At 40.8% G+C, this 12,346-nt stretch overlaps 1 protein-coding gene across 3 annotated transcripts in view; it reads right to left on the bottom strand.

The window, feature by feature from the left end:
- The window catches only part of LOC133617091 (uncharacterized), a 35,546-nt gene extending 24,255 nt beyond the window's left edge, over positions 1–11,291 (bottom strand). For 2 of the 3 annotated variants that reach the window (XM_072914898.1, XM_072914901.1), the window contains exon 1: positions 10,887–11,291. The gene's annotated coding sequence lies outside the window, so the exon portion shown is untranslated. Of the gene's footprint in view, positions 1–1,103; positions 1,275–3,137; positions 3,594–10,886 lie in introns of those variants that run through there. The other variant, XM_061976806.2, reaches the window with a different exon arrangement.
- Positions 11,292–12,346: the final 1,055 nt, after the last annotated feature.

The raw sequence follows: 12,346 nt of genomic DNA, 5'->3' as shown, positions 1-12,346 counted from the left end.
CGCCTGACGCACCAGACACACCAATAAGCTTGTTTATAGATGTACAATAAAACTATTAGGAAGTTGCCATTTGTTATAACTTTGTGACATAATACAACGCATATTAATGAACACATTAAATATACATGTGACAGATTTCCATCTGCAATCTGTTGTATTTTTCATGCACTTATTTTTGCTGTATTTATCTGGCACAAATGGAAAGCCGGTCCCTAAAAATAATGCCTGCATTAAACCGATCCGTGGAGCAAAAAAGGTTGGGGACCCTTGGTTTACAGTGTCTGTGTTATGCTATCGGTATATTGTGATAATCCATGTTAATGACACACTGGAGCGTCCTTGCCGGCAGCTAATGACCTTCCACAGTGCAAAGCCACTTCAAAGTTAGTCCTCGTCTCCATGGTGACAAATACACTAAGTTTCTTACAAGAATGATTATTACTGGAGGACGAGGAATAATTAAACATGCTACACTACACCCCATAGGGGGTTATGCTAACCGCAAGCGAGAGCTCTTGAATGTAAACAAAGGTTGGCAGATCGATACAAATGTTGACATTAGCGATACCAAGTATAATCTACATGCACATGGGTTTCAGCTTCATTTGACATGGACTTGTCCTGAATTTTTGACTTTTTCATAATGTTTCCATTCCCCTTTACCACGATGTTTACAAACGCTGTCCTCCGCGAAGGCTTGAGTTGTGACGTTGGTGAACATTTTTTATACGTTTCTTACACAAATAACTCTGCTTTGCTGTGGGTTTTCGTAATATCCGAAGCTAGCTCAACTCTGTTGTAAACATACGCAGCACTGCTCCATAAATTCTGACCAGCTACCGGTAATTACTTTATGCCTTTATTTCAAATACAAATATTTTCAAGACCTTTCAAGGACATATTTATTTTCATGACATTTTGATAGGAATTAGGACATTATCCATCCATCCATCCATTTTAGATTTAAGACTTTAAGTCTATGAGCATGATCTGATGAAGCCTACTTGGATGAGAGGCCAAATGTCTTCTTAGACAAACTAACAGTCCAGTTGTGATCGATTGAATGCCTTGAAAATAAAATGATATCTGGATATACTGCTTACTTGGACTTTGATGAAGCTGTGAGGACTTAGGTTTGTCTTTATGGTCTTCGGTCTTGACAGAGACAACGGTCAGTGGAAACTGAGTGAGATCAGTCTCCTCCTGCCCGGGAAGACCCTCTCTCTCCTCAGTGATCCACAGTTCCTCCTCTTCCTCTATAAGCTGGTGGTACTCTGGAAAGTGAATAAAAAAAGGGGTTTGGAAATTTGACGCGGGCGATTTGTAAAGCCTTTATGAGTACGAGCCAGCATTGATCGAGGCATTCTTAACTATACACTAACTGGTGTAAAGTGAGTAACCATTTTTTCTTGTATACATGTCGGCCTATTACACCTAAACCTTATCTCTAACTTTAACCTAGTAATGGCAGTAGTCCTAACCATAACTTAAATATCAAGGAAATAAAAACAAGTATCATTCTAAAACTACATAAAAACATTCATACTGTTTTTTTCATCATACAAAATGAACTCTTCCCAACACATGTTTTACTGTAAACAATTACGTTTTACAACACAGCTCCCACATTCACTTGGAGACGATTTACAACAGTGGTCCCCAACGTTTTTGTAGCTGCGGACTGGTCAACGCTTGAAAATTTGTCCCACGGACCGGGTGGCAGGGGGATATTTTTTTTTTTTTTTTTTTTGTCATAAAGAAATACAATCATGTGTGCTTACGGAGTATCCCTGCAGACTGTATTGACCTATATTGATATATAATGTAGGAACCAGAAATATTAATAACAGAAAGAAACAACCCTTTTGTGCGAATGAGTGTGAATGCGTGTAAATGGGGGAGGGAGTTTTTTGGGGTTGGTGCACTAATTGTAAGTGCATCTTGTGTTTTTTATGTTGATTTAATAAAAAATTACTTGTTTTTAATTTCTTGTGCGGCCCAGTACCAATCGATCCACGGCCCGGTGGTTGGGGACCAATGATCTACAACACGCTGAAGTTAAGTCAGTCACCTTCATGTTCTTTTAATAAATCCAGTGCTGACTCCTTTCCTTATTGACATATTATTGATAATACATGTTTACTTTCAGTTATTGATGCATGTAGGTCAGAATCAGGAAGTCAAATTAGCCACGAAACTATTAACTATATCAGGGGTCACCAACCTTTTTGAAACCAAGAGCTACTTCTTGGGTACTGATTAATGCAAAGGGCTACCAGTTTGATACACACTTACATAAATTGACAGAAATAGCCAATTTGCTCAATTTACCTTTAACTCTATGTTATTATTAATAATTAATGATATTTATCTTTGTGGAAACACTGATCATCTTAATGATTTCTCACAATAAATATATATAGAAACAGATAAATATCAATATGCAACACTTTATTTTTATATTTTCTCTAAGTGCACATTTTTCAAATTGAACATTTTCAAATGATCACTTCTAAGACAGTCTTGTGAAATCACAATATCCCATTTTAACTAGCTAGCCACTAGTATTTTTTAACAAATCATGAATTACTTTGCACCATGTTTGTACAAATAATAACTTATGTAAAATACAAAAGTCAACTCTCAAATTTTTAAATAAATCATGTCACAATTTAACTGGACACCAAATCTGTTATCTGTTTCTTTGTCAGTTAGTGAAGATAAAGTCTTTAAAATATTTTCTTGGATTTTCAAATTCTATTTGAGTTTTGTCTTAGAATTAAAAATGTCGAGCAAAGCGAGACCAGCTTTCTAGTAAATAAATACAATTTTAAAAATAGAGGCAGCTCACTGGTAAGTGCTGCTATTTGAGCTATTTTTAGAACAGGCTACTCATCTAGTCCTTACGGGCTACCTGGTGCCCGTGGGCACCGCGTTGGTGACCCCTGAACTATATTGACTACAATGTGAAATATATTTGCTGACTGTATGAGTTTTGTGTAAACAATGTTTACACACGTTGTTACAAAGTGAGAGGAACATCAAACTGTCATATTGCGTGACTGAAACTGTCTATTTGAGAATGATGTAATAATCCAAATTAACAAGTAAAGATGAGAGAGTAAGGGTAAACAAACCTGTTCTGTGCTTAGCGATGTGTTGAGAACCAGTTCTGTGTTCTTACGCCGTGCGTGGATGTAAAAATATATGTCGTCGCTTTGTTAGCAGCTAACGAGCTAAGCTAACTAGCTAACAAGTTAGCATAGCTAGCAAGCACGAGAAGCGTCAAAGTGCGTTCAGTGTAATGTACCCTGATACAAACAATTAATAATGTTTACTCTATTAAACAAAATATATGTGTGCATGTACAGACTAATTAAATTTACAGTAAATATAATGGCCAGCTGTCACGTTTAGCCCTTCTTCGTCAAACGCCATTTTGCTTTTTCCTCGTTCTTCTTCTTTCAACTCCAAGCAGACTAGTATAACATTTTAGGCGTATTGCTGCCCTCTCCAGGTACTTATCGGGATTTCCTCGTTCTGTCCTATGGCTCACACTATCTTCTACAGTACAGTATGAACCTTTCAAGTCATGGCTGCAAATTGACCTTAATAAGAAGAAATAGAGCTGGTTGCTTGTAAAGGTGGGTTGCAATCACGTGACCTAGAGGCACATCCGGGCACTTCTGGGTTTCAGACGATGGTCTACCCATCGTTAGGCTACTGTTTATTTACTTCAATCCGTGCAGATTTGGGCTTATTTTGAAATGTTTAGAGGCAAATATAAAAGCGATCATGATTTTTTTTATATTGAGAAGGGGTAGATTTTTACACTCTTAAGAAAAAAATATATAAAAAAAGGTTTAAACCATTTATTCACTTCACTTGGTATTTACAGAAAAAAAGATTGGAGGCAAATCATGTATTTACATAGGAGGGGTCCACAAATGAAGCATTAATCCGTGAAAGAAAAAGTTGGACTTATTCGTCGGTAAGTAACGTATTTGATTGACATAACGAGTGCTGTGCTGCTGTGATCGTTTGATTGAGACTTTTATTAGTAGATTGCACAGTACAGTACATATTCCATACAATAGACCACTAAATGGTAACACCCCAATAAGTTTTTCAACTTGTTTAAGTCGGGGTCCACGTTAATCAATTCATGGTATAAATATATACTATCAGTCATCACACAAGTTAATCATCATCAGAGTATATACATTGAATTATTTACATTATTTACAAACCGGGCGGTGGGATGTGGAGGGGGTTGGGGCGGGGGGATTAGGTTTGGTTGATATCAGCAGTCATCAACAATATCATCATCAGAGAAATGGACATTGAAACAGTGTAGGTCTGACCTCGTAGGATATGTACAGCGAGCAGTGAACATAGCGAGTTCAGAAAGCATAAGAACAAGTATATACATGTGATTATTTACATTTGATTAATTACAATCCGGGGAGGTGGGATGTGGTGGGGGAGGGTGTTAGTCTAGGGTTGTAGTTGCCTGGAGGTGATGCTCATTAGAAAAAATATACTTTTGTTTGAAGTTGATTTCCTGCTGCGAATATCCATAATTCATGTCTGCAGTTGTTTTTATGGTAAGAATTTCTTATTTTGTCTCATTATTTAGCTATAGATGTCCCTAATGTTCAGCCATGTTTGCTAGCGATATCAAGATTCAGTATCTGCTGTTGAGCCCACAATAGATTTTTTCATCCAGTTTATTAATACTATTAAGGATATTTACTTGATGCTAGCAAATATCACCAAAGATGCTATAATAAAGCACTTGCCGTCCTTGCACAACATCAACTAAGCTTTTAGTTTCTGTTTTGAAAATCAACAACAAAAAATCGGTGGATTGGACCAACTATCACAATATTTATTACGAGGACTTGTAGTTTTTGTTTATTTGCACAACCATGTCTCCGTAGGATATCTGGTGACTGCGTGGGTTTTGTGTAAACATGTTGATACACATTAGTACAGAGTGAGGGGAACATCAACCTCTCATGAATATTGTGTCCGAAACGGTCCAGTTTACATGAACAATATCAAAACAAAGCAGTGTCTTATAAGACAATCCATCTTCCTATAGGTTGTATTCTGTCACGTGACTTTTGAAGGGAAGTAAACAAAGTGGTGGGCCCCTAAACCAATATCGCTACTGTGCAGCAAACAAAGTCCAAACTATCTGATTACGCAAGGGGTCTCGATCTAACTACTAAAAGATGATATGAGCAAAAAAATTAAACTATGCAATGCAATCTACCCCAATACGTTATCAAAAAACAAAGATGCGTCGAGTGATCCCAAGGATTATCTGTATGTCGCATTCCCAGACATGTCGAACTCCAGTGCTCCCGACATCATTCTACCTGACAAAACAGATCAACACTTGTAAAGCATGGAGGTCTACAACTTGTTTGTGTGTGGCTGGGTCAAGCAAATTGGTATAGACTTAGACAAATGTATTGATCCACAAGGGAAATTGTTCCACACAGTAGCTCAGTTACAAAGTATGGTAAGGATGGAAGGGATAATGCACACAAGGGCACAAAAAGAGGGTGAAAACAAAAGTTAAAAGTAGACTAAAATGTACCATAGTAGCAATATAAAATCTAACATACATAATATTTAAATATTATATATACAGTATATAATATATACTGATATTATATTTTTACATAACATAAACAATATATAACAAATCCCAATGACCATGTACAATATTACAGTATATGTAACAGCTGCAACAACAAAAAAGGGCAGCATGAAATAGAGAGGAGATCCAGCAGAAAATATACATTATAAACAAAGAGAGGTAGCTAACATAGAAGCGGTCAGGTAATAGACAGATATCATCTATTGGTGTATGGCGAGTGATTATACAGCTGGATGGAGTGCAGAATGAAGGAGTTCTTGAATGGAACACTGTGGGAACGAAGCTGAAGGAGCCTGTTGGAGTATGAGCTCCGCTGTCCCTCAATTGTCTGGTGGAGTGGGTGGGCAGGATTGTCCATGATGGCGAGCAGTTTGTCCAGTGTCCTCCTGTCCCTCACTGACACAAACACCTCCAACTACGTACCAATAGTTTGGCCGGGTTTCCGGGTCAGTTTGTCAATCCGGTTTAAGTCCCTTTTGCTGGTGCTGCTCCCCCAACACACCACTGCAAAGTACAGGGCACTGGCCACAACAGACTGAAAAAAAGATCTCCAACAGCCTGCTGCACACATTAAAGGACCTAAGCTTCCTTATGAAAAAGAGTCTCCTCATGCCCTTCTTGTATACAGCTTTGCTGTTGTCCTTCCAGTCCAGTCTGCTGTTCAAGTGGACTCCCAGGTACTTGTACTGCCCCACTACTGCCACCTCTTGGCCCTGGATGTTGATGTGCTCCACAGGGGTCATTTTCTTCTTAAAGTCGATGACCAGCTCCTTGGTCTTGTCCACATTAAGGAGCAGATGGTTCGCCTGAGACCACTCCACAAAGTCAGCGATCAGTGTCCTGTACTCCAATTCCTGTCCCTCTCCGATACACCCGACCACAGCAAAGATTCAGAGTATTTCCGCAGGTGGCAGGACCTGGAACTATACTGGAAGTCTGATGTGTACAGGGTGAACAGGAAAGGAGACAGGACAGTCCCCTGTGGCGCACCTATACCAGTGACCACCGTATCCGACAGGGAGCTCCCCAGTCGCACAAACAGGAGCCTATCAGACAAGTACTCAGTGATCCAGGAGACAATGGATGAACTGACACCCATCCGGAGCAACTTGTCACTCATCAGAATTGGCTGAATGGTGACAGTGAGCACGATGCAGCAGGGAGATAACCGCATCATCCACTCCTACATGGGGCTGATACGCAAACTGTACAGGGTCCAGGGAAGGAGCCACCAGGGGTCTCAGCTGAGCCAGCACAAGTCTATTGAAGACCTTCATGACGTGAGACGTCAGGGCAACCGGTCTGAAGTCTTTCAAGCCCGATGGAATGGGCTTCCTGGGCACCAACACTATGCAGGATGTTTTCCATAGCGCTAGTATCCTTTCTAACTTCAGACTCAGGTTGAAGATGAAGTGCAGGATCTCAGTCAGCTGAGCAGCACAAGTCTTCAGGACCCAGGGGTTGACTCGGTCAGGGCCTGCTGACTTGGCTGGGTTGACTCTCTCCAGCTATCGTCTCACATGGCCAGGTGTCAGACACACCGGGCTGGCTTTCTCAGTGGGGGGATGAGAAACAGCAGTGGCAGGCAACAGTGAAGTAGTTTGTGGGTAGGTGGTCTGGGGGAGGTGAGAGGACAGGAGTAGTGGGGGGAGGGCCAGCAAGGGGTGCTTTGCTAAATCTATTGAAAAACAAATTTAGCTCGTTGGCTCTATCGGATCGGCCGCCGATATTTGCCACAAAAAATGTGTATCGGCAAGGCATGGGAAAATGCCGATCCAGATCCAGTTTTAAAAAAACTCCGGTCCGTGTTTTCCAACGCACCCATTTAAATAATACATTCCACTTTTCTGCTGCTCCCTAATTTCCGTTCCGCATTTTCCAGCAAACCTTCAACACATCCACAGGTCTGAGGATTCTCACGCAGTTGCTTTTAGCTGCTGGCATTAAACGACAGGCTCTTCTCACTCTTTCCTGTGTCTCCCTCTCACAGACAGCAAGCGCACCTTCTTACACACGTCACATACTGTCACGTCATACGTCACATACGTATACATCCTCTCCCAGCAGAGAGGTAGCAGCATGGCTAACGTTAGCTGTGATGCTAGCGCAGCCGTGTGACCAACGCTCCCCCTAAGGTGCGCACCTGCGCAATTACGCACTGCTCAAGCGTCCTCTGCGCACGGCAAATCTATGCCACGCACAAAATCAAATAAAAAAATAAGCGCATAACAATTTTCGACACACGGACACGACAGAGAAAACAGTTTTCGTCATCATTGTTCAAATATTGTAACGTCTGTTGAGACGCTTATCTCCATTCGGTGCCACACGCCCACACCATCAAAATGCTGAGGCAAACATTTCCACATCAACACCGCATGAAAAAATTAGTGATTTTTTTAGTTGTAATTTCCTTCTCTGCATGAAAGTTTAAAAGTAGCATATATTAATGCAGTATGAAGAAGAATGTTTTAATGTAGACATGCAAGCCTTGAAAGAAAATTTTGAAAATCAAGACTACATTTCCTGCAAATGGGTGCATTTCTACCCTATATTTTAACTTTAGATTTATTCTCATATCAAACTCTTTTGGCTGTCTTTTTGACACTTACATCCGGCGCCCCCCTCCACACCCTGGATTATAAATAATGTAAATAATTCAATGTGATTATCTTGTGTGATGACTGTATTATGATGATAGTATATATCTGATACTATATATCTGTATCATGAATCAATTTAAGTGGACCCCGACTTAAACAAGTTGAACAACTTATTGGGGTGTTACCATTTAGTGGTCAATTGTACGGAATATGTACTTCACTGTGCGACCTACTAATAAAAGTCTCAATCAATCAATCAATCAAAACACATAGAATCATCATACTGCTGTGATTATATGCATCAAGTGTTCACTCAAGGCTAAGGCAAAATATCGAGATATATATCGTGTATCGCAATATGGCCTTAAAATATAGCAATATTAAAAAAAGGCCATATCACCCAGCCCTAGTTTCAATGATGCCATTTCTGTTTGTTATGTATAATTTTGTCTATTTTGTGTTTATCCTTGAATAAACAGGTCAGTTTCTTGTTACCAACCATTGTGTATTATTCAAACTCTTCTAATTCAGCTGGCTAGTTGTTATCAAGAGTACTAAAACCCTTTTCAACATGATTCTGACAACTAAGTAGGCTAAATAACTTTAAACTTTAATACATGTTCGGATAGGCCAGTATCGGTCAGTATCGGTATCGGTCAGTATCGGTATCGGATCGGAAGTGCAAAAACAATATCGGTATCGGATCGGAAGTGCAAAAACCTGGATCGGGACATCCCTAATCTAAACCCCCATCCAGTAGTTTGGCTTTGTTATTGAAGCCTGTTATGGTTTTCATGCCCTTCCACACATCCCGAATGTTAATCCGCTGGAGTTTGGCCTTTAGCTTCCTTGTGTCGGCATCTTTTCCTTCTCGCAGGTGAACTTTAAGCTGCCACTGTATCTTCCTCAACTTGTCCCGATCACCAGATCTGAAGGCGAGCTTCTTTTTATTCAGCAGCACCTTTAGCTGGCTGGTGGGTAACAGTGGACAGTTTTTGAAGGGGTGATGGAGTCCTCACAGAAATTGATGTCGTCTGTGATGCTGTCAATGTCTGTCCCGTGAAGCTTACAGAGTACGTCCCAGTCTGTGGTCTCAAAACAGTCCTGCTGGATGAGACATGCTTCCTGGTTCTGCCTCCGCACTGATTTTGTTGAAACAGGCTGCCTGCTCACAGCAGGAACACATTGAGGTGTTAAAAGCACCAGATTGTGATCAGACCGTCCCAGGGCAGGCAGGGCAGTGGCACTGTATGCATCTTTTATAGTCCCGTGTTGCACAGTGCACGTATTGGTGGAAGGTGGTTACAATTGGGTACAAAGAAGCATGATCAAGATTTTCCTGGATAAATTGTGCATCATTTTTGCTCGGGTAAGGTGGCATTTCATGATTTAACTTTGCATGTACAGCCTTGTTTGTTTGCACGCGCCATTTACAAGTATGCATGTTTTCCCCCCATCTTTATCAAAACTGTCGATGTCAATATTGTGTATGTGCTGAAAGTATACTTCCCAACCCTCCCGATTTTCCCGGGAGACTCACAAATTTTAGTGCCCCTCCCGGGGCAACCATTCTCCCGAATTTCTCCCAATTTCCAACTGGACAATATTATCGGGGGCATGCCTTTAAGGCACTGCCCTTAGCGTCCTCTACAACCTGTCGTCACGTCTGCTTTTCCTCCATACAAACAGCGTGCCTGCCCAGTCACGCAATATATGCGGCTTTAACACACACACTTAAATGAATGCAAAGCATACTTGATCAACAGCCATACAGGTCACAACTTTAACACTGTTACAAATATGCGCCACACTGTGAACCCACACCAAACAAGAATGACAAACACATTTCGGGGGAACATCCGCACCGTAACACAACATAAATACAACAGAACAAATACCCAGAATCCCTTGCAGCACTAACTCTTCCGAGACGCTACAATATACACCCCCCTACCACCAACCCCTCCCCGCCCCCATCTCCCGAATTCGGAGGTCTCAAGGTTGGTAAGTATGGCTGAAAGCTTCATTTAGGATTGTTACCTTTGGTAAAAGCTTAACTCTTTTAGATTTTGCTCACATTTGCTTTCTTTTATTTAGCCTCGCCAAGGTGGTGGTTTACGAAACACTTGTAGCAAAAAAGCATTTAAAGAACTCCAAAACAAGATACAATACAAAGAATATCAAGATAATACTTAACTGGGAAATACTAAACTTTAAAAGTGTATTAAACAAACCTTAAACAAAGTGATCACTGCAAACTTGTACGTTCTTTGACTTTGCCCTCTTGGTCTGAGAGCGTGCCACATTTCTCGTCGTCTTTCGTAAAATCTGGCACTCAGAATCAGAATCAGCTTTATTGTCATTACGCAAGGTAACGAGATTGAGGCCATTCTATACAGTGCGATGTGTGCATGCTAGAAAAACAAACATTAGCCCTTCTTGATTACCTGTCCAGGAACTCTGAAGAAACCTTTACCCTTTTCGCGATTTGAACGGTTCCAACAGCATAAAAAAGCGCAAGCATAGGGCACAATATATGTATTCAAGAATAGTGTTAATAATGAAATATAAAGTTAGTGAACGTGTGAGGGAGTAAGCCGTAAACAAACCTGCTCTGTGTAACACAACTTGATGTTTCTTGAAAACAGCGTCCAGCAGTTGATGTCGTCGCTCGTTCTTCTTTTTTGTTGAAGAAATGTCCTCTTCGTACGTTCTTTCGCACAGTTTGACACAATCGCAACACTTCACACTTGATCTCTCCTTAGCGACGTGTTAGCAGCTAACATGCTAAGCTAATTAAGTAACAAGCTAAGCTAGCACGAAAAGCGTCCAAGTGCACTTTGACCAATGTATCGGACACAAACAAATATTAACGACGTTTTCTTTATCAAACAACATATATGTGTACAATACATGTACGCACTGATTAAGAAGACACAACTATTATAGACACACGAACGTCTTCTTCATGAAACGCCATCTTGTTTTTTGGCCTCTTACACGATTGGTCCACGCATGCGTGAAGTTACGTCACTTTACGGCAGTTATCTGTTATCAGTTATTAACACTGATCATTTAAAAGTCTACTTTTTGTTAGGCCGCAGATATACATTTAATTTACAGTGTTTTGGCCAGACAAGCTTCTCGTCAGTGACACTTTCAACATGTAAATGTATGATTGTTCATCCCTGTCCATGTTGTCAAAGACTACTATTCTAAAGAAAGGAATACAGTTATGATAAATACTGGATGTACAAGTTTTGTAACATTTCATAGTTTCTCAGTTACGTAGCTTTTTCATTTAACTTACTGCATGTACAGTATTTATTGTTCATGTTTCACGGTGGCTGAGGGGTTAGTGCGTCTGCCTCACATACGAAGGTCCTGAGTAGTCCTAAATTCAATCCCGGGCTCGGGATCTTACTGTGTGGAGTTTGTATGTTCTCCCCGTGACTGCGTGGGTTCCCTCCAGGTACTCCGGCTTCCTCCCACCGCCAAAAACATGCACCTGGGGATAGGTTGATTGGCAACACTAAATTGGCCCTAGTGTGTGAATGTGAGTGTGCATCTGTGTTGGCCCTGCGATGAGGTGGCGACTTGTCCAGGGTGTACCCCGCCTTCCGCCCGAATGCAGCTGAGATAGGCTCCAGCACCCCCCGTGACCCCAAAAGGGACAAGCGGTAGGAAATGGATGGATGGATGGATGTTAAAAAAAACAAAACGTGTTGGCTCTGCGCGTTTGGAGTCAGTGGCGCCCCCGTGCGTCAATCATTGCAATGACAGACGAGTGGAAGTTCCCCTTATTCATGTTTATATTCTTGTTCCTTTATGTAAGCTATTTTTTTTAATACAAAACAATAACACAATCAAATATCACATAACATGACTAGCAGAAGCTCCGTCGTAAACAATTTCAAGTCAGAAAGTGCCAGAAAGCTATTTTTCCCTTGTAGCTTAGTTTACTAAATTTTCCAAGTAGCTTGCCCATCACTGTAAGTACTGAACAAAACAACTGAAAGTTCAGTCCAACACAACTGGGAGAAGAGACAATCAAAAAGCAAATGGGTGA

This window comes from Nerophis lumbriciformis, linkage group LG16, assembly GCF_033978685.3.
Source record: "Nerophis lumbriciformis linkage group LG16, RoL_Nlum_v2.1, whole genome shotgun sequence".
In the NCBI taxonomy this organism is placed as follows: Eukaryota; Metazoa; Chordata; class Actinopteri; order Syngnathiformes; family Syngnathidae; genus Nerophis; species Nerophis lumbriciformis.
Note: the sequence above shows the minus strand (reverse complement) of the source record. Positions and strands in the feature narration are given on the sequence as shown.